Below are 20,737 nucleotides of genomic sequence, written 5' to 3' on the forward strand. Positions count from 1 at the left end.
GGGAGGGGAAAACCATAAAGACCCAGGCTGGCCAGCCAGCCCTGATACTAAGAGAAAAGATAAAGTGATGAATGGAAGATGGCCCGTTCAGTGCTATAAAAAGTGCCTGAGCTGTTGACTCTTAAAATAACTATTATTTGCACATCATCTGCATGGAATTCATTTAAGGTCAAAATAAACCCCAATCTTCCCATCCTTTCCTCTGGGTGTCTGCCAGGCCCCATGGAACCAGGCTGGGCTTGCCATGCTTGGGGCGGGGGGGGGGAGAAGTGCTTGGATTTCTTTGAGCAGCCCCCCCCCCCCATCTGGGTCTTTCATTTGTTCACATGTGGGAGTCTGGATACCACCCCACCACTAGAGATCTGCTAGAAAGAGGAGAGGAGGGAGCCCCAGATGTCCTCCCACCCTGTGAGTGTCCTGAAGCTGGATAGGGACTCGAAGCAATGGTCTTTCCTTCCCTCTAGAGTGGTGTGCCCCAGCATCCTCCTCCTAAAACACAAGCTGAGTTCCTCTTTCCCCATTGATTTAAACTTCTCTTGGGAAGTGAACATTTTTCAGGTATTTGAAACAGCAAAGGCTGAAAGACAAGCTTCCACAAGTCAGACAAGCTCTCTTTTGGCCAGGCTGTTCTGCACTTCATCTATATCTGGGGTGATAGGGGAAAGAACTAGGAGGCTGAGACAGAATTTCGTGGACCCCTTTCCTGTGGGTGGGATGAGCCTTGGGCATGGAAACCCAGGGTTGTGAAAGTGATCTCAGAGTCGTAACACCTTAGTCATGACCCCAGTTTTGCTGCTTGTTTGCAAGTGTGACCTTAGAGAATTCATTGAATCTTTCTGGACCTCAGCATCCTCATTTGGAAAATGAGGAGAATGTGTTAGGTGACCTCTGAGGTCCTTTCCAACATCAAATCTGATGATTCTTGGAGCCCTTAGAAGCTCAGCCCAAAGTTGGAGAACTAGAAGCTGCACCTACGTCTCCTTCCACCACGGAGCCTTTAGGACTTACTGGCCCCAGAGCAGTAAAGGAAAATGAGGCAGGAGTCAGGGAACAGCATCAAAGCTCTTCCCTGCATGGGTGACCTTGCCAAAGCTCTTGTGCCTTTATTTCCCCAGCAGTCCAATAGCCACCCTGTCTTTCAGAACAGAAGAATTCTGTAGAATAAAGTGCTTAAGAAACACTTGTCATTAGACACTAAGTAGGAAAGATTCCAATTCCAATTTCTCTGTTGTCCTGAGGATGGGGTGGGGGGGGGGGAGGAGGAGGGACATATAAGGATATATTGGATGAGGGACAGCAACTTCAGAAAGCCACCCACAGCAGCTGTTTCTTAACATCTGGGGCCCACTGCCTAATTCTCTCCCAATTAGCCTCTAGATTGCTGCTCCTAGTTGGCTAGTGCTAGTTTAATTACAGAGCAATCACCTCACTATTCCTTTCATCTGGGGCCCTCAGACGAGTCCTTTCTCCACCGCTGTTACCCCCACAAAGCCCAACTACTGAACCCACTTTTCAGATGGGGAAGTTAGAGACTCTCTGAGAATGATGTTCTCCCCCATCCCCGATGCTGAATCTCATCAATCTTATCCACCTCCAAATCTTTCTACCCATCACCCTCATCAACCCCCCCCCCCATCCCCCAAACAGCATTGACTTAAGTGGCCAATCTCACTTTTAGCTTTTGAGGCTTCAATGCTTTTGATCTCCAAGAAAAAAGAGAAAGGTTTGCTCCTTGTTTGCAGGTTGCTCGGGGCATTTGCTAGGGCCCTCAGCAATCCCAGTAGATCTGAAAAGGGAGCAGAAACAATGTTCACACTTTTTAATTGTTGCCCAAATGGACCAATTCTCCCTCTCTATCTCTATCTGTCTCTGTCTCTCTCTGTCACTCTCCCCCTCCCCTTCCCCTTCCCTCCCTCCCTCCTTCTCTCCCTCTCCCCCTCCTCCCTTCCCGCCCTCACCCTCTCCCTTTCCCTCTCCCTCCCTCTCTCTCTCCCTTCCTCCCTCCCTCCTTCCCTCCCTTTCTCTACCCCTGCCTTAAAGTTCTCCCTCCCAAGACTTTGCATGTGAGCACCCTTTTGCTTTTCTCTCTAACGTCTCTACCACTCATACATCTCTTACCCCAACTCCAAGAGGGGAGGATCAAACCCCTGAGGGCTGAGCTGCGGTTTGGCTTCCCTTCCAGCCTCCTCCTAGGAGCCAGGGAAAGCACCCACCAGTTATTCCACCTCAGGGTGGGGTGGGGGAGGCTGGAAGGGGTCCTCTGCTTATGCACACACACCCCACATGTATAATACACTCAACCACCCCCCTCCACAAACCATACACGCCCAATACACACAAGACTCCCAGAAATACATACCACACACATACCACAGACACATGCGTACCACCTACCACTCCATTCAAAGGACACCCACGTATAACACCATACATACAACATAGATACATATGCCCACCCCACCCCCATCCACCTTCCAATTGGGGCTAAGAACACTAATGTTTCTTCTATTTCTCTGACAATAGAGATAACGAGTACCATTAACCTCTTAGGGACACTGGCCCTGGAAAGAAAGCCTAGGTGGACTTCTTAGCTCTGGGCTGGGGGGTGACCAATAATTTCTCCCTCCAGTCTGTTCCAAGAAATCTGTGCCAACCATTGGCCCAGGGGAAAATTTCACCTCCTCTTTCAGCCTGAAATAGGGTTAGGACCTGCTCAGTTTGGGAAATGACCCTGGAAATGTGGTGGTGAGACAGGAGACACAACCCCTTTCCTCTGAAGATAGCTGAGCTCAGGAACCTAGCTCTTAGATAGATGGTAAGGTCCATGAGGGTAGGTATCCTATCTTATCTAAGCTTTTTTAAAAATCTACCTCAGGGGGCATCTAGATGGCCCAGTGGATAGAGCACCAGCCCTGGATTCAGGAGGACCTGAGTTCAAATCCGACCTCAGACACTTAACACTAGCTGTGTGACCCTGGACAAGTCACTTAACCCCAATTGCCCCGCAAAAAAAAAAAAAATCTACCTCAGCCTCCACCCTGGTGTTCTGCACAAAGTAGATACTTAATGATGGTCAGATTCAAAAATTGCCAAATTTTTGAAAGGGAACAAAAAATCAGTGTCACCCCCTCCCTCCCCATTCCTAACCCCTCCTGGATGGCCCTTGGAAGGATACTTGCCTCCATTTCTTCTGGGGAGAGGGGGGAGTGGTTATAGAGAAAGTCCCCCAGAAGACCAATGGGAAACACCCGAGAGGGAAAGAGGAGAGGGCAATGAGGAGGCAAGAGGAGGCCAATCTGGCTCTGCCCTTGACAAAAGCAGACGACGAGGCTAATTCCAGCTGTTTGCACCTTCCTCCCCCTTTTGACACTTTGGGGAAGCAGCTGGCTCATGCAAGCTTGTAGGCAAAGAACATGGAATCATACAGATCTGCTCAAAGGGACCCCAAGAGATCAATTGGTCCAGAACCCTGCCTCAAGGCAGATAAAATGAATAGTTATAATAGCGCTTACGATTATATGTGTGTAACCTATATCAAACTGCTTACCATCTCAGGGAGTGGAGAAAGGGGAAAGGGAAAGACAGTGAATTTGGAACTCAAAATTTTAAAAATCAATGTTAAAAATTATCTTTACATATAATTGGGAAAATAAAATATTATTTAAAATAATAACAGTATTTATATAGCACCTACTATGTATTAGGCACTGTGTTAAGATATTTTTTTGTGGGGCAATGAGGGTTAAGTGACTTGCCCAGGGTCACACAGCCAGTAAGTGTCAAGTGTCTGAGGCTGGATTTGAACTCAGGTCCTCCTGAATCCAAGGCCAGCGTTTTATCCACTGCACCACCAAGCTGCCCCTGTGTTAAGCTATTTTAAAATATTATCTCATTTGATCCTCACATCAACCCTGGGAGACAGGTTGCTAATGTGATCCACATTTTACAGTTGAGGAAAGGGAAGCAAACAGGTTAAATGACTTGGCCAGGGTCACACAGCCTAAAGTAGCTGAGGTCAGATTTGAACTCAAGTCTTTCTGAATCCAAGCCCAGCTCTCTATCCACTGAACCACCTCGTTGCCACTAGATGAGAAAATTAAGGCTTAGAAATGCTCTAGGATACACAGTTAATCAGTGGTAGAATGGAGAATAAAAATCTGGTCTCCTGCTTCTGAGTATTTATTAATTTATTATATTTGTGCTTCATATTTTGACATATACTGGTCTCCCCCATTAGAATAGAAGTTCATTGGATATAGGGATTGTTTAATTCTTTGTACTCATATTACTAGCACCTACCATAGTGGCTGGCACATAGCTGGTGCTTAATTAATACTTGTTGACTGATTAGTTGTTGGTAAGCATAGTGTTTTTTCCCCAGATATGACATGTGTGGCCTTCTTGCCTGTATGTATTTAATATGCAATATTACACATGAAAGTTATCTGTGTTTGTGTCTTATCTCCCTACTTGGCTTCAACTGGAAGAGATTAGCCTCCACATGTGATCTACACCTTCCCCACCACCTTGCAAAGTGCTCTGCATACAAGAGGTGCTTACTAAGTGTTAACTGAATGCATGTTTGAGAACTGTTAGGTTAGACTCATAACGTCCCACTTACTTACACAGGGAAACAGTAGAGAGAGTGGTAAAGATACTAGAATCTTCCTTCCAGGAAGTTCTAGGCCAGTGAGAACTCTGTAGGCCCTGCCCCCACTTCCAGTTTGTCTGAGTGGTGAGAAATGGTGTTGTTGTTCATCCTTCGTTCTGAAAGGAAGCCAATGACATCACGAGGATAATGTCTTGACTTGTAGTGAATTGAATTTAAGTGAGGCAGGACTATGCAAAGTCACCAACCTCACTTTTTCCTCTGGAGCCATTTGGGTCCAGTGGCAAGATACAGATCAGGACAATTGTAGATGGCCACTGATGTAGTAGAGACCTTAGCCTTTTTAAGCTAAAGTCTTTCCCAGGTCTCAGTTTGTCTGAGGCAATGCCATTCAGTGTTTAAAGACTAGGTGAGAATTGAGACAAAAGATGGCCTAGTTTGCCTTTATAGAGGAATGAGTCTGGGAAGGGAAGACCCTCAGAGGTTCTGGCCAGAACATAAACAATTGCTCTTTACACTGTGTACAGAAGCAGAGGAATTAATGAAATGGTTTCTGGGTAACTATTCCTGCCAAAGTGCTGTTGCTCAATATCGTTGGCTCTCCCCAAGACTATCTAATGTTGAAATCAGGACAAAAAGATCAGAACATAATCCCAAACCCTGTTCATCTCACCGCCATTCCGAGGGGCCCATTCTTAGACCTCAGGGTTGGGAGTTTGATGTCATTTCTTCACTCTCTGCTGGTTGCCAGGTGGCCCAGGATGGGTATCACCACAGCAGTGGCACACATCTATCTAATCAACCCTTCTTCCCTGGGCAGGCTGTCATCTTAGGGCCTTGTTATATCCTCATTAAACAAATCCAGCCCAATTGGAACCACATTGACAGTGGGGCCTTGCCTGCTTAGAGAATGAGCCTGAAGTCCTAGTGAGAACAGAGGAAGCCTGGCCCTAACTCTCTTTCTAAATTGGGAGCGGTAGTTGTGTGAAGGCACTGGGAAAAAAGAAGGGCTGGGCAGGAATTTATAGAATCCTCTCTTACAATATAATAACGCACATTCCATGTGAAACCTTCTCCCATGACACAAATACCACCCTCTTCACCCAATGGTCCATTTCCATGAAACCAAATGGTTCTGATGGAAACATTCCCTTCTCTCAGGACTACTGATCCCAGTAGGCTTCACCTTATGAAAACTCAACTGATTTCTCCCTTCCTCTATCTCTGCCCCCAGAATCATCTAGCAGTGAGTGTGAGGATCTCTAGATTGCTGGGGCTAGCGTTGGTTTAATTACAGAGCTATCATGGTACTAGTCATCTTTACTGCTATTGTTCAGTCATTTTTCAGTCATGTCCAACTCTTTGTGACCCCATTTTGGGGTTTTCTTGGCAAAGATACTACAGTGGTTTGCCATTTCCTTCTCTAGTTCATTTTACAGATGAGGAAACAAAGGCAAATAGGATGAAGTGACTTATCCACAGTCACACAGCTAGTGCCTGAGGTCAGATTTGAACTCAGGAAGATGTCTTCCCAACTCCAGGCTGGGCACTCTATCCACTGTGCCACCAACCACTCCTTTTATCTGGGGCTCTCAGACTATCCCCTGTGGGATATTCCAGAGAGCTCAGGTATTGACCACATTTTACAGATGGGGAATCAAAGGCCCTGTGCCTGAACCCCATCACTTGTCCTCTACCCTTCCTCCAAATCTCTACTAGTCCCTCACCAACACTGAACCCATGGCCCTACAACCACACTTAAGAGGCCAATCTCTCTCCCAACTTTTTATGCTTCAATATTTTGCTCTCCAAGTAAAAAGGTGAAAAATGTTCTCTTTCCCCCCAATTTCTTGGGAATACTTTCTGTCCCAGCTGCTCCATCTGGTGAAGAGGGAGGATATAGACTAAGAGAAAGGAACGGCATACAGACTTCTTAAGTGATGCACAATTGTTCTGATTTACACTCTTCTTATAGAAATCTTAGTGAAACCTAAGTAGCTGTCAACCCAATAAATCAAGCAGATCCTTATGAGACTGGGTTACCTAGAAGGACATCCTAATTGGTGGTACAAGATGTCACAAGATGAGGTTGCTAAGCAACGGTAAGATAGAGAGGGACTACTAGACAATAGATTATAGACCCTTAGGATTTGAAATTGCAAGGGTTCTTCTGGAGACATATCTTTACAGGACCATTTCCTATTTTTTGCCTTTTTTTCCTAAACAGAATCTTCATTTAAGGGAAGGAAGAAAGTAGGGCTAATAGAGATTAAGTGATTTTTCCCAAGATTATCCAGGGAGTGAGTAGCAGTACTGGTACTGGAGTCCAGGCCCTCTGATCAGGAATCTAGCTCTTTTGTTTTCCTTTTCTCGCTTCAAGTGAAGGGTGACCTATTCAAGGAGTCAATAGGTAACTAAAAACCATTTATGTTTGTAATGGACTTAATTTTTATTTATTATTTATTATTATTATTTTTTTTTTTTTTGGTGAGGCAATGGGGGTTGAGTAACTTGCCCAGGGCCACACAGCTAGTAAGTCTCAAGTGTCTGAGGCCGGATTTGAATTCGGGTCTTCCTGAATCCAGGGAGGATGCTTTATCCACTGTGCCTCCTAGCTGCCCCTGTAATGGACTTAAAAGAAATAACTCTTCCCAAATCCTTTTCCTCCCAAATGCAGTCACATCTCTTTCCTCATTTGTCTTCTTAACTAATTCCTGAGGAATGCAGACTAGGCAGTAGAAACCAAGTATCCTGTCTCTTGGTGCAAAAGCTTCTTCTCTATAGGGATGGGGACTGACCCTGTGATTTAATTTGTATAGGCAATTTCTGGATTAGGGAACTCCCCAATTCAGGTTGGCACTTTCTTTGCAATGAATAGTCATAAAGTTGCCTTGAGTATTGAACAATGAGAGGCTAAGTGACTTGACCACACTCAATATGGATCAGAACTCAAATCTTCCTGACTCCAGAGCCAACTCTCCATCTACTACACCATGAGGCTTCTTATTCATGTTTTTGCTGTTGTTGTTGTTCAGTTGTATCCAACTCTCCATGACCCCATTTGGGGTTGTCTTGGCAAAGACACTGGAGTGGCTTGCTATTCCCTTCTCCAGCCCAATTTTACAGATGAAGAAACTGAGGCAAAGAGGGTGAAATGACTTGCCCGGAGCTATATAGCCAGTGTCTGAGACAGGATTTGAACTCAGAAAGATGTCTTCCTGCCTCCAGGCCCAGCACTGCATCCACTGCAGTACCACCTTGCTGCCCTTATTCATGCTTTACTGTAACATGTAAAATACATATTAAATGAATATTTTTCTCCCAGATGATTGTAAGCTTTTGGTAATGTGTATATGTTACAGTTGACTGAGTTCAGAAAAATATTTAGCTATCTAATTAAGATAATGCCTTCTATGATATATTTCCATTAAAATTTTCTCAAAATTAATTTCTATTCCACAGCATACTTACATTAATTTCTAAACTGGACATGTTACTTATCTGTAATTAACTGAAAATATCTTTGATATGAGCTGTATACTATCATAACTGCCTGAGATTGTCTAATGAATGAATAAAAACATTTATGAAGTATGAAGATACTTACAAAAAGAAAAAAGTGAAATGTCTCCTGCTCTCAAAGAGTTCACATTCTGATGGGGGAGGCAGAGAGACAAAACATAGGAAGCTTCAACTCCAACTCTTCTTACTAGTAGGGCAACCACTTGGCTCGGTGGATAGAGTACCGGGCCTAGAGTCAGGAAGACTCATCTTCCTAAGTTCAAATCCAGTCTCGGATACTTACTATCTGTGTGACCCTGGCCAAGTCACTTTACCCTGTTTGCCTCAGTTTCCTCATCTGTAAAATGGGCTGGAGAAGGAAATGGCAAACCACTCCAGCATCTTTGCCGAGAAAACCCCAAGTGGTGTCACGACAAAATGGGGTCAGACACAACCAAACAACAACAAACTTCAAATTTGTTATTTGAACTCGCAGTTTAAAAATAAATATGCTGAATATATGACTGCTAATACGAGGTCCCATCACTTGTAGGGGAATCAAGATTAGAATCCAGGTCCCCTAGCTTCTAGTTGGAGAGCTCAACCCTCCAGGCCACACTGTTTCTCGATTGTAATCATGAGAGACTATTTCCCCTCCAGTTCCTAATCATGCCTCTGTGGCTTTATTAGCTGCAAATTTGTGGGGTTTTTGTGGCCTATGGAGGAATTTATTGTTCCCTATAAAGCCTTTTTTTTCTGGCTTCCCCCAAGGAACCACTAATGACTTTTAACAGGCAGAAAATTGAGCCACCCATTGAGTTTGCCTTGTGCTTTGTGACCATGACGAGCTATTAATAGTTACACTTGGCATGACATTGCCTTTCTCATCGCACTGGCGCCAGGGGGAGCCACGGTCGCCGCTGAAGTGCCATCATCCCATCCTCCCCTACTGGCCAGAGGGTCTGCAGCTTTCACTGTTAGTTTTCCCCCTCAAAGACATCCCATCCAGCTGGTTCAGAGAAGGGAGGAAATGGACTGAGAGGGAGGGAAGCAAGTAGCTTGGGACAGTTCCCTCAGGTGCAGCCCCAAGGAAATGGATTTTTTTAGATGACAAATTTATTTCTTGCCTTATTTGGTGGTACTGTTCTCAAGGGCACCCAATCTCTCTCTCTCTCTCTCTCTCTCTCTCTCTCTCTCTCTCTCTCTATATATATATATATATATATATATATATATATATATATATATATATGTGTGTGTGTGTGTGTATATATATATATATATCCATATACATATATTTTTGGTGGGGCAGTGAGTGTTGAGTGACTTGCCTAAGGTCACACAGCTAGTAAGTGTCAAGTGTCTGAGGCCAGATTTGAACTCTGGTCCTCCTGAATCCAGGGCGGGTGCTTTATCCACTGAGTCACCCAGCTACCCCCCTATTTTTATTTCTTCAAAATGCTCAGAGGCATGGTGGGGATAAGGTAGGGACCGGACCTTTGATTTCATTGTTATTGGAAACCTCCTACTACAATACAATTTACAGACTTGGAGCCTTAATCAATCAATCACCTTGAGATATTAAGGATTTAAACTCTGGTCTTCTTGGTTTAAAGGTCAGGTCACTATCTAGATACTGGGGATGCAAAGATAAAAAACAGTCCAACCCCTTCTGGAGGCTACTGAATTGGGAGTCAGGACATCAGAGCTAGTTCCAAGTCTGCTGATAGTGACCTCGGGCAAGTTTCTGAAATTCTCAGCGCCTCAGTTTTCTTCCTGTCTGTAAAATGAGAAGGTTGATTAAGAAGGTCTTTGGAGAGCTTTCAGTCTTTAAGGCTGTACACGCTATAGTCTGTGCTTCTCTCCTTCTATTCTCATCTGTTTGTCCTCGGAAGTAATTTCTTACTGGCTTTGGGATTCTGCTCTTTGCAGAATTCATGAATCTTTTCATCTCCTCTTACCCCAGGGTATGTACTAGGGGAGATTTTGCCACACTTGGTGCTGATCTACCACTACCACCACCCCCCCAGCTTCTTCACCAGGAGACTACATCAACGATAACCCAGATGGATTCAAAGCAAGTTTGCTCTGTCTTGAAGGCAGATTGTATTGATGTTGTGAAGGGGGCTCTGCAGCTACAGTGTCAATCAATCAATAAAGATTTATTAAGTGCCTTCGATATGCCAGGCACTGTGCTAAGTCCGGAGGGTACAAAAAGAATCAAAAGACAGTCCCTGCCCTTAAAGAGTAATGGGGGAGACAGCATACAAACACATATATACAAAGCAAACTATATACTGGAGAAATAGGAAATAACTGAGGGAAGGCACTGCAACTAAGAGGGGTTGGGGAAGACATCCTGTAGAAGGGAGGCACTTAAAGGAAGCTAGGAGATCAGTTGTCAGAACAGAGGAGGGAGAATATTCCATGTCTGGAAGAATGGCCAGAGAAATTACCTGGAGTCATCTTATTGTATCTTATCAGTGCTTCCTTAACACAAAAACACTTAGTACTTAATAATATTAGCTTATTTTATACAATACTTTTAGCATGTAAAAGCCCTTTTCAACTGCTCATTTGATCCTTAACTATCACCCTGTGAATTAGGTAGTGAAAGAAAATATACAGATTTTTAAAGTCTACTGATCTAGCTCAGACCTGACCAGGGATCCTCTTTATTAAGTACCTGGTTAAATCATCCAGCCTCTGTTTAAAGAACACCAGTGAAAAAGCTCCCTGGGGCCTCAAGCTTTGAGGCTTCGCTAATTGTTAGGAAGATTTCCTTTACTTGAGCCACCTCCTCAATCTCTGCAGTTCCCATATAGAAAGCACCCCCAGCTCTGTCCCCTGGGACAAACATATCTAATTCCTGCTCCAAAGGAAAGCCTTTTGAACACTTCAAGATCGTAGTCAGGGCTTCTCTTCCTCAAATTAAATATCCTCAGATCTTTCATCTGATTCTGCCATTGGATGAGTGGTCTGCTACTCTCCTCTGGAAGGTCTCCAGCTTGTCAATAACCTGTGTAAAATGTGGCATTCAGAACCGGACATAGCATTTCATATATGATCTAACCACAGCAGAAGATAGAGTTTAGAGAAACCTCTCTCATTCTGGTATCTGTGTCTCTTTCAGCATCAATGTAGCTTTTGCCCTATGGGGCAGCTGGGTGGTGCAGTGGATAGAGTATTGGTCCTGGAGTCAGGAGGACCTGAGTTCAAATTCAGATTCATACACTTACTAGCTGTGTGATGCTGGACAAATCACTTAACCCTGTTTGCCTCAGTTTCCTCATCTGTAAAATGAGCTGGAGAAGGAAATAGCAAACCACTCCAGGATCTCCACCAAGAAAATTCCAAATGGAGTCATGAAGAGTTGGACATGACTGAAAAACAAATGAACAATGGTGGTCCATACCTATAATCCCTGCTATCAGGGAGGCTGAGACTGGTGGGTTACTTGGTCTCTGGAGTTCTGAGCTATAGTTTGTCAAGTTGGGCACCAGTAATGGTTTGCTTCTGAGAGCCTGGGGGCCACAGGAGGGAAGAATTAGCTCAGGTCAGAAATGGAGCAGGTCAAAGCTACCAAGCTGATCAGTCATGGGAATGGGCCTGTGAGTGGCCACTTTATTTCCAGCCTAAGTAAAATGAGACCTAGTCTTAAAAAAATCTCCAAACAAACAAACAAAACCCCAAATGTTTCACATTGACTGATCTTATGCTTATATTCCACTAAAATTCCCAAATCTTTTTCTCAGGAATTATTGCCTAGCCAAGACTTCCTCCATTTTGTACCTAGGAGATTGGGGGTTTTTTGTTTGTTTTGTTTTGTTTACAGGGCAATGACTTGCCCGAGGTGACACAGCTAGTGAGTATCAAGTGTCTGAGTTCTGATTTGAACTCAGATCCTCCTGAATCCAGGGCCGGTGCTTTATCCACTGTGCCATTTAGCTGCCCCCTGATTTTTTTTAACCCATGTAGAACTTTCTATTTATCTCTATTAAATTTCATCTCAACAGATTCAGGTGAGCTTTTTCAAATGCCATTCCAGAGCAGTCTATATTTTTATAATTACATAATTGACCAAAGGGTAGCGAAACTATGAGAGTCCCAAAGTGCTTGGTTTTGTTGACTATTAAAAAAGCATTTGGGGGGCAGCTAGGTGGCGCAGTGGATAAAGCACTGGCCTTGGATTCAGGAGTACCTGAGTTCAAATCCAGCCTCAGACACTTGACACTTAACTAGCTGTGTGACCCTGGGCAAGTCACTTAACCCCCATTGCCCTGCAAAAATTAAAAACAAAAACAAAAAACAAAAACAAAAAAGCATTTGTTTGGAGAGTGCAAAATGCAGCAAGGAATCTCCAGCCCATGAATTAAGATCTTTTTTTGAAAATAGTATTTTATTTTTGATGAGTTAAGATCTTAAAAGATTTCTTGCTAGAAACAGCACAAAGATAACTTTGTTCTGTGATACTCTGATTATTACAGTCAAATGAGGCATAAAACAGGGAGACTATGCTTGTCAAAGTTGTTTGCCACCATTGTGCAGAAAGTCCAACATAGAGTTCAAATGGAAGAGGCATTCCCTAGAGATGGAGAGGTCCTCCAGTTACTCCTGTTTTCAGGTAGTAATAATAATAATAGCTCATATGAATACAATGTTTTAAAGTTTGCAAATCATTTCATAAACAGTATTTCCATCTGATCAGATAACAATTGTGTTCATTGCACCAGTTACACTCCAAACATTATAGAGCTTATTAAACAAGATCCATAACACTTAAAAGAGTTGAGTCCTTCAAGAGACCTAGAGGAAAACCCTTAACATATTGTGCCCCCCCCCCGCAGAGGATTTGCAAATGGACATGGGTCACATGGGATAAGAAGGTACTAATGGGTTGTGATCTACACTGTTGGAGGGAGTGGTTGTGAAATAAGACCACAGCTCCACTGAAGTATTGTTATTCCCCAGTGTTCTAGCCTGTCAACGTCTTTTGGGATCTAGGCTCTGTCATCCAAAGTGCTAACTATTCCTGTTATCTTGGTATGAGATACAAATTCCTTAAGTATGCCTTTTACGCCTTTGTCCAAATTTCCTTAGCCCTATTTTAAAGAAGAGAAAAACTGAGGTGTAGAAGGATCTGATTCTTTGTCCAAGGTCCAAGCAAATAATTAATGAAACCTAGGATCAAACGCAGTCTTCTGACCACAAGTCCAAGGCACCTCCTACTTCACCATGCTGTCTTGCATGTGGGTAATGGAACGGATGCTGGATCTGAAGTCAGAGGATCTGAGTTTGAATTCTGGTTTGGCAGTTTATGATCTGTAAGTCATTTTGGTAAAGTCCTGAATCCTCCTCTGAAAAACAAGAAGATTAGACTGAGATGAGCATCTATCTTTATTTGGTCATCTCCTTTTCCTCCTTTGAGGCCTTTTGATGCCTCAAATCAGAGCCTCCTCATAAACTGAGGATGTGAATTTTTTCCATCAGGTATGAAGCCAAAGGTTCTTATATAATTGTCCCACAGTCCTCAACAGTTAATTGATTCATAATTTTTTAAACTTTTTTTTTTCGGGGGCAATGAGGGTTAAGTGACTTGCCTAGGGTCACACAGCTAGTGAGTGTCAAGTATCTGAGGTCAGATTTGAACTCAGGTCTTCCTGAATCCAGGGCCAGTGCTTTATCCACCGCCACACCAACCAACCCCCAGATTCATACTTTCTCAGTGATAACCTTCAAAATTCCTAAAGCACTCATGTCTAAACGAGCCAATAAGCCATCATGCACTGTAGCCATCTTTAAATTAGTTGGTGCTTTGCCTTCAAACAAGTCCTCTTAGCACAGTCTCTTCCCAAGCATTTTTCTCTGAGGGACTGTGTTTTTTCTAAAGCTGATTTTTATCAGTGTTCTTACATAAATGTTCTTTCATTTTGTCCCCTTCAGCAACCAAAATATTCACACAACACATGGGCGGTACCTTACAAATGGATTCTCTATGGTTATTTTACGAGAGAATAGGGACAAGAATAGCACAAAATGAGTAGGTGAGGATGGGTTACTATCTGCACTATGGGAAGACAAGTCAACAAACTTTTTTGAGCACTTACTATGTTCCAGTTACTGTTAATAATAATAATAATAAACATTTACATAGCACCTACTATGTGCCAGGCACTATGTTAAGCACTTTCCAATTATTATCTTATTTGATCCTTACTACAACTCTGAGAGAAAGGTGCTATTATTATTCATATTTAATAGATGGGAAAACAGAGGCAAACAGAAGTTAAGTAACTTGTCCACAGTCACACAACCAGTAAAAGTCTGAGGCTAGGGGGCAGCTAGGTGGCGCAGTGGATAAAGCACTGGCCCTGGATTCAGGAGCACCTGAGTTCAAATCTGACCTCAGACACTTGACACTTGCTAGCTGTGTGACCCTGGGCAAGTCAGTTAATCCCCATTGCCCTGTAAAAAAAAAAATAATAAAAAAAAAAAGTCTGCGGCTAGATTTGAACTCAAGTCTTCCTAACTCCAAGCCCAGTCCTAGAACACAAAGAGTGGCTGCCCTCAGGGAAATCATAATCCACTGAAATTTGAGGGGCTAAGAAGAAGAGGGAAGGGATAAAGCCCCTACCCAAGAGTGAACATTGAATGTTAACAGATGACAGAGAAAACACAACTGCTCAACTCATACTTTGCTTCTTTCTTCTCTGTCAACTTGATTGATCTTCAGTCCAGAAAGGGTAGAACAAACATGAGCAAGAGAATAGAAACCTATGAGAAAGATGAAGAAATAATAAGTAAATGCTGATTGCACTGATTTTTCACACCCTGATTAATTACATCTCCATGTTAAGTTCATGGAACCCCTCTTGATGACTTGGGAGAAATCATAGAGAATGCTAGAGTTCACAGTAGACCCAAGAAAAGCAAATATTGTACTGGTTTTCAAAATTAGGACAAATGTGGATCCTGGAAACTATATACAATAAACTCGATATTGAACCCTAAGATGGGTTAATCATGGTAACCATTAGGAATCAGCATAAAATCACTAAGAAAAAAAAAAACATGCCAAATTAATCTCATTTCCTTTTTAGATGGGGCAACTAAATGAATAGAGTAGGGAATGCTGTAAACATGATGTAACTTGTAACTTCATCAAGGCATCTGATGAAAGTTTCTAATGATATACTTGAGAAAAAGATGGAAGAATCCTAAGTTGAGTGACTCAAAGCTGACTGAGAATAGGTGTTGATTAACAAAAGATTGATGCTAACCTGGGGGGTGTGGAGGGGGGAGGGAGTTCCTAGTGTTGTGCTACAGGGCCCTGTCCTTACCTGCTCAACATTTTTATTAATATCTCAAATAGAAATATTACTGGCAAGCTTGTGAAATTTTCAGAAGACACAAAGCTCGGGGGAATAGGTAGTACATTAGATGCCAGAATAAAGCTCCAAAGGGATCTGAACAGGTAGGAGCTATGGACCAAAACAAACAAGATGGAATTTAATTGGGATCTTTCTTTTTTCTCTTAGGTTTCTATTCTCTTACTCATGTTTGTTCTACCCTTTCTAGACTGAAGGTCACTCAAGTTGACAGAGACAGGAAAATACAAAATTCTGCACTTAGGTTGGAATAATCAATCACACAAGTACAGGATAGAGGAGACATCGCTAAGTTCAATGTTAAAATTGTCTTTGAACGGCTACTATGAACAGTATGTCTTTTGGGGGAAAACGGCTTTAGTTGATTGCAAGCTCAATATGAACTAGCAATGTGATGAGGCTCTTGTTGTTCAGTCATGTCCAACTCTACATGACCCCATTGGACAAGTCCATGGAATTTTCTTGGCGGAGATACTGGATTGGTTTGCCATTTTCTTCTCCAGTGTGTCCCCATTTTACAGATGAGGAACAGAGGCAAATAAAGGTTAAGTGACTTGCCTGGGGTTATGCAGCTAGTAAGTGTCTGAGGCTGGATTGAACTCAGGTCTTCTTGACTCTAGGCCCAGCATTCCATCCACTGCAAAACAAGGCTGATTTATGCTACATTTATAGAAATACAGTGTTCAACCCAAGGGAGATAATAGTTCCATTGTATTTTATACTGATCAGACCATATCTAATGTCCAATTATGGTGGCTGCATTTGAAAATTTGTATTTTCCCTTTTCTCCTTTTAAGTAAATCCTAAGAAATACATGTTTGGGGTCTGCAGTGCAGGGAGTCAGGAAGTAGAAGGGAAAAAGGGGAAAGGGTGCTGAAACCAGGCCCCTAGAGACAGTGTTAGCAACAGAAGAAAGGGGACAGGTACAACAGATCAAGAAATCCAAAGAGTAAAGGTGGGTCAGGGACTAGAAGGTCAAGGGGCTTTGAGGCTCAGGTTGGGAGTTAGACATGGTATAGTACCATGTGGTGTAGGCTTTCCAAGACCCTTTTACGGGATCCGTGATTTAAAAACTATTTTAATAATAATATGTTTTAATTTCTTTTTTTGGTTGTTTTTGTGGGGCAATGAGGGTTAAGTGACTTGCCCCGGGTCACACAGCTAGTAAGTGTCAAGTATCTGAGGTCAGATTTGAACTCAGGTCCTCCTGAATCCAAGGCCAGTGCTTTATCCATTGTACCACCTAGCTGCCCCATTTTAATTTCTAATAGTGTAAGTACCAATTGAGATAACACAGAAAAAAAAAGCTTTTTGGGGTAGTCCTCAATAAAGGGGTCCAAAATCCTTGAGAACCACTAATAATACATAGTAGGATGGCTAAGTGGCACAGTGAATAGAGTAATAGGTCTGTAGTCAGGAAGACTCATCTTTCTGTGTTCAAATTTGGCCTCAGACACTACTTGTTTGACCCTGGGCAAGTCACTTAACCATGTTTGCCTCAGTTTCTTCATTTATAAAATAAGTTGGAGAAGGAAATGGCAAACCACTCCAGTATCTTTGCCATGAAAACCCCAAAAGGGGTCACAAAGAGTTGAACACAACTGAAAAAATGATTAAACCACAACAAAAACGAATAGAATGGGGGACAGCTAGGTGGCACAGTGGATAAAGCACTGGCCCTGGATTCAGGAGGACCTGAGTTCAAATCCAGCCTCAGACACTTGACACTTACTAGCTGTGTGACCTTGGGCAAGTCACTTAACCCTCATTGCCCTGCCTAAAAAAAAAAAGAATAGAATGTTGGATTTGCAGTAAGAAAGACCTGGGTTTAAATTCTGCCTGAGATAGTGGTTAGCTGTGTGACTCTAATAAGGTCACTTAACTTCTTACATTTATTTACCTCATCTGTAAAAGGGGGTTAATAAAATACCTACCTCACTGAAGGGAAGATCAAATGAGATATGCATCTAAAGCCTGGTGCACACCTTGAAGCTACACATAAATGTCTGCCGTTATTAACAATAATTCATATTTACAAGTGCTTTGAGGTTTACAAAGCTCTTTCTTCACAACAGCATACTAAAGTAGGGCTCAGGAAAAAATTAGAATCTAACACAAGATGAAAATGCTAGGAATGAAGGCAAAAGTCCCCTAAAACACTTCTGAAAAGAAGCTGACCACCTAGAAAGCTGAGTGGGTTTTCTAAGGCTCAAAGCTGGATCCTCTGACTGGTTATCATAAAGAAGAAAAAAATAAATTCATTCTGTATTTCTCCAGAAAAGAAAATTAAAATCAATGATTGGAATTTAAGGGGAGGGAGATTTCCACTTTATTTTTTTCATCCAACCTGCAATTTTCTAGGAATGAACTTGAGTAAATCCAGTAAGGAACACATAGGCATCTGCTCTGCAGTGTGAAGCTTGAGAGAGGTGACCAGGTACATTGAGGGCCTAAGTGACCTTCCTGGGCTTACAAAGAACTTGAACCTAGAACTAACTGATTCTGAGGCCAGTTCTGTATCCTCTGGCCTGGCTTCCTCTCCTTAGCTCAACATCAGGAGTATCTGTGATAGCTAGAGCTGTCCAACAGTTGAATGGCAACTTTGCAAAGGGAGCAGATGTTGGAGATGGAATGTTGCATCAGAGCCTGTTAGGGGTTTTGGTGTAGAGAAAGTTGCTTCCTGCTCTGGGAAAGTAGGCGGACAAAATGACCTCTAAAGGAAAGAGCAATGACTCTGGGATGAGAGGACCTGGGTTCAAATCCTGCCTCTGATACTTCTTCATGTGTAGCTCAAGGCAAATCACTTAACTTCCATGAGCCTCAGTTTCCTTATCTATAAAATGAGAGGATTGAACTGTTTGGCCTTTGAGGTCTTTGCCAGCTCTTGATCCATGAGCCTGTTCCCCTGGTAAGCCATCTGGGCAGACAGGCTAAAAGGGGGGGGGGAGTTGGCGGTAACCAAGAGGCCTTGGTGAATTAATTGTCGTTGTTCAATCATTTCAGTCATACTCAACTCCAGGTGGCCCTACTGGGGCTTTTCTTGGCAAAGATATTGGAATGGTTTGCCACTTCCTTCTTAGGGGGATGTATACCCCAAACATATGAAGACTTCCCCTGGTGGTATGGGCAGATGAGAAGTATTTGTTCCAACAGCCACCAAGGCAGCTAAAGCAGGAGCTGTGGAGTGCTTAGAGCTCAGTTAGACATTGAAGGTCATCCACTGCATCCCACGTCATCACCAGTCATCTTGACTTTTGTCCTGCCGCTGGACTTTGATGACTCTGGAAGAGAGAATGAAGCTGATGCCTTTGTGCAACCCAGCCTCACTTAAATCCAATTCATGTCCAAATTAAAACATCACCCGAGATGTCATTGGCCTACTTCAAAAATGAAGAGTGAATAACATCACCTTCTATTCTAAGATTCCATGTTAGAGGTAGAGAAGCAATTTACAGCCCTGTTATCAGACAGATATAAATTATCAGAGCAGCACATAGGAGAGTGAAAGGAAAGTGGCACTTTGGGCCTCAATTTTAAACTGATAAAATATTATTAATTACTATCCTTCTCAATGAATAGTGCCCGTGTAGACTATTTTAGAATTTGATTAAAGCTGCCCATCATTGTTTTTGCTCTAGGTTTGGCAACCCCAAATAGGGAAACCCCAGATGTCAGACATATTCCTAGGTATCTGTAACAGAGAGGTTCTATTAGTAAATTAATAACGTTTTGTTCTTAATTACTCATTTTAAAACAAATATTAGTATCCTTATCTATCCACAAGTCTATTGGACTATTAAGTTTTGCAAGAGGGCAGCTAGGTGGTACAGTGGATACAGTGCCAAGTCTAGGGTCAGGAAAAGTCGTCTTCATGAGTTCAAATCCACCCTTAGACACTTACTAACTGTGTGACCCTGGGCAAGTCATTTAGCCCTGTTTGTGTCAGCTTCTTCATCTGTCAAATGGAGCTGGAGAAGGAAATGGCAAACTACTCCAGTATCTCTGCCAAGAAAACCCCAAATGTGAAATCCAAGGGTCAGACGCAACTTAAACAACTCAACAAGTTTTACAAGTCACACTAAGGAACTTGACTTCCCCTATATTTTCTAGTACTGATACCTCTGATCAAGGCACAAAACAAATATTCATCCATGAGAATAACAATACAAACAAAAGCCTATGTAATGAATTTTATAACTGTTGTTACTTGCTACATCTAAAAACCTACTATATGTGTCAACCTCTAGTTATTTACCGAAGTGGGGAGAAGAGATATGAATAAGATTTGTTGTCAGTCATTTTCAGTCACCTCCAACTCTTCCTGACCCTGTTTGGGATTTTCCTGACAGAGATACTAGAGTAGTTTGCCATTTCCTTTTCCAGCTCATTTTACAAATAAGGAAATTGAGGCAAATGGGGTTAAGTGACTTGCCCAGGGTAACACAGCTGGTAAGTATCTGAGACCAGATTTGAACTCAGGAAGATGAGTCTTCCTGATTTGCGTCCTCACTGTGCCCTCTACATGCTCATAAATAAGACTAACAATCCTCCAACCTTATTTATATACTTGGTTCTGAGATATATACAGAATAAGCTACATCTTAATTCCCATTATCCCACCATCTTCCCCTCCTCTTACCAATTTGCTATGTAAGCTGAGGGAATTGGACAGATGCCCATTCTGATTCTGACATTCTGTGACTCTCTGAGTATCTACAAATAATCCACAGCACTTTAAGATAATCAGGTTCTATAGAGAGTGGCCTGGGAGAGAGAGCTGGCCTTGGAATCAGGAAGCCCTGCATTCCAGACCCATTTTTATCACCTCTTGGTAGTGTAACCCTCTGAAAGTCAATTAACTTCTCAGTGTATCAGTCAACTTTCTAAGACTATTAGGTACAGAATAGTTGGCAATCTGCATTACAAGTTGGAAACTTGGTAAGTTTCCTTACCAAGAATTAATTCCTTAATTCCAATGGAATCACCAGTCTGGACCACAACCAATTTCTTTCTTTCTTTCTTTCTTTCTTTCTTTCTTTCTTTCTTTCTTTCTTTCTTTCTTTCTTTCTTTCTTTCTTTCTTTCTTTCTTTCTTTCTTTCCTTCCTTCCTTCCTTCCTTCCTTCCTTCCTTCCTTCCTTCCTTCCTTCCTTCCTTCCTTCCTTCCTTCCTTCTTTCTTTCTTTCTTTCTTTCTTTCTTTCCTCCCTCCCTCTCTCTCTCTCTCTCTCTCAACAAACAGG

The 20,737-nt window shown here is 42.5% G+C and overlaps 1 protein-coding gene across 1 annotated transcript in view; it reads left to right on the top strand.

The window, feature by feature from the left end:
- LGR6 (leucine rich repeat containing G protein-coupled receptor 6) overlaps positions 1-20,737 on the top strand; it is a 168,223-nt gene that overhangs the window by 116,428 nt on the left and 31,058 nt on the right. The window lies entirely within an intron of this gene.

The sequence above is a fragment of the Dromiciops gliroides genome, chromosome 4 (assembly GCF_019393635.1).
Source record: "Dromiciops gliroides isolate mDroGli1 chromosome 4, mDroGli1.pri, whole genome shotgun sequence".
In the NCBI taxonomy this organism is placed as follows: domain Eukaryota; kingdom Metazoa; phylum Chordata; class Mammalia; order Microbiotheria; family Microbiotheriidae; genus Dromiciops; species Dromiciops gliroides.